Source organism: Vulpes lagopus, chromosome 21 (genome assembly GCF_018345385.1).
Source record: "Vulpes lagopus strain Blue_001 chromosome 21, ASM1834538v1, whole genome shotgun sequence".
In the NCBI taxonomy this organism is placed as follows: Eukaryota; Metazoa; Chordata; class Mammalia; order Carnivora; family Canidae; genus Vulpes; species Vulpes lagopus.
This window is the reverse complement of record NC_054844.1, coordinates 20485825-20488770: the sequence shown is the minus strand read 5'-3', so window position 1 is coordinate 20488770 and position 2946 is coordinate 20485825.

Genomic DNA, 2946 nt, shown 5'->3' with positions numbered 1-2946 from the left:
CTGAGCTGACACCAAGAGTTGGAAGCCCAATCAACTGCACCACCCTGATGCTCTTAAATAATGTCATTTAGAATAGCAGTAAAATGATAAAATAAAATTTTGGAGTAGATTCAATGAACCATGTGCAAGACATATACTGTAAAGCTAAAATTATGTCTGAGAAGTAGAAGAAGACTTAGATAAATAGATATATTGTGTTCCTGGGTTGAGAGACTCACTGTTGTTTTTTTTTTTTTTAATAAATTAATTTTTATTGGTGTTCAATTTACCAACATACAGAATAACACCCAGTGCTCATCCCGTCAAGTGTCCCCCTCAGCGCCCGTCACCCATTCACCCCCACCCCCCGCCCTCTTCCCCTTCCACCACCCCTAGTTCATTTCCCAGAGTTAGGAGTCTTTATGTTCTGTCTTCCTTCCTGATATTTCCCACACATTTCTTCTCCCTTCCCTTATATTCCCTTTCACTATTGTTTATATTCCCCAAATGAATGAGAACATACACTGTTTGTCCTTCTCCGATTGACTTACTTCACTCAGCATAATACCCTCCAGTTCCATCCACGTTGAAGCAAATGGTGGGTATTTGTTGTTTCTAATGGCTGAGTAATATTCCATTGTATACATAAAACACATCTTCTTTATCCATTCATCTTTCGATGGACACCGAGGCTCCTTCCACATTTTGGCTGTTGTGGACATTGCTGCTAGAAACATCGGGGTGCAGGTGTCCGGGTGTTTCATTGCATCTGAATCTTTGGGGTAAATCCCCAACAGTGCAATTGCTGGGTCGTAGGGCAGGTCTATTTTTAACTCTTTGAGGAACCTCCACACAGTTTTCCAGAGTGGCTGCACCAGTTCACATTCCCACCAACAGTGTAAGAGGGTTCCCTTTTCTCCGCATCCTCTCCAAAATTTGTTGTTTCCTGCCTTGTTAATTTTCCCCATTCTCCCTGGTGTGAGGTGGTATCTCATTGTGGTTTTGATTTGTATTTCCCTAATGGCAAGTGATGACTCACTGTTGTTAAGACACAAATTCTCTCCAAACTTATCTATAGGTTCAACACAACTAAAATCAAATTCTCATCAGAATTTTATAGAAATTTTCAAGCTAATTTTAAAATTCATATAGAAAGAAAAATAAAAATAAACAAAAATTAAAAAAATAAACAAAAATAATCAAACTTGAAAATGAAGAACAAATTTAGAGAAATTACCATGCCTGATTTCAAGATGTTTTATAAAGCTACAGTATAAAACAGAGTAGTAATGGCAAAAGGATACACATATGGGGCAATGGAACAGAACAGAAAGTCTGAGAGGAAATGTCTATTTGTTCAAATGATTTTAGACAAAGATGACAAAGTAATTCAGTGGAAGAAAAGAACTACTTTTTTTTAGCAACTTACTTTATACATAAAAAAAAGGAACTTCAACTTCTATCTCAAACCATAAACAAAAAGAAACCCCAAATAGACCATAGACCCAAACACAAAAGCTAACTCTATTTTGTATTTCTAGAAGATGTAAGAGAAAATATTTATAATTTTAAAGTAGATAAAGATTTCTTAGAGAAGAAAGTCAAAGCACTATTAAATAAATAAAAATTGATAACTAGACTTGATCAAAATTAAAACATTTTAAAACTACCATTAAGAAAATGCAAAGGTAAGCCAAAACATATTGACACATATAGCTGACAAATGACGTATTTAGAATATACAGGTAGTCCCTGACTTACAATGCTTTGACTTGTGATTTTTTAATTTTATGATGGTGCAAAAGGGATATGCATTCAGTAGAAACTGAACTTTGAATTTTAAATTTTGATCTCCTGGGTTAGCAATATGCTGTATGATACTCTCTTGGGATGCTGGGCATTGGGAACAAGGCATAGTTCCCAGTCAGCCATAAACCACGAACATAAACAACCAATCCAGTTACAACCATTCTGTACCCATCCAACCATTCTGTTTTTCGCTTTCAGTACAATATTCAATAAATTACATAAGATATTCAACACTGTATTATAAAAGGGGTTTTTGTGCTAGATGACTTGCCGAGTTGTAGGCTAACGTAAGGGTTCCGATCATGTTTAAGGCAGGGTAGGCTGGCTATGATGCTTGGTAGGTTAGGCGTAATAAATACATTTTTGACTTATGATATTTCCAGTTTAAAACGGGCTTATCAGGCCATAATTCCAGTGTAAGCTAAGGCAGATCTGTAGGTGAAAAGTTACAATTCAATAAGAAGTTAAACAATCTAATTAAAAGTTTGAACAGACTCTTCATAAAAGAAGTGCACTGGTTTTCTATGTGGCATAACATATTTCTACAAATGTAAGAGGCTTATAACAATACCTATTTATTGTCTCATATTTCTATAGAGCAGAAGTACAGGTGGGCTTAACAGGGAGCTTTGCTTTGGTTCTCTCAAGCCAGATAAAAATGTTGGCCTAACTGGGCACTTATTTGGAGACTCAGGAGGAATTCACTTCTGAGCTCATTCAGGCTGTTTGGCAGAATTTAGTTTCTCATGGTTGTAGAAATGAAATCCCTGTTTTCTTGCTGTTTGTTGGCAGGGAGACTGTGCTCATTTTCTAGAGGCCACTCTCAGGTTCTTGACTTATGGTTATTTTACCTGACCAAAGAGAAGCTCCCTCACACCAATCCTTCTCATTCTTCAGATCTCTTCTACCACTAGCCTGAGAAAACTTTCTGCTTTAAAGAGCTCAGGTGATTAAATTAGAGTCTCCTGTATTATCTGTCTACTTTAAAGTCAACTGATTATTGACCCTAATTACATCTGCAAAATCCCTCTTGCCAAGTAACATAACATAATCATGAGTGTAACACCAGGAGCAAAGGTCATCAAAGCTATTTTAGAATTATGTCCACCACATAAAGATGTGTGAATCAACAGGCCCATGAAGATATATGCCCCAAAT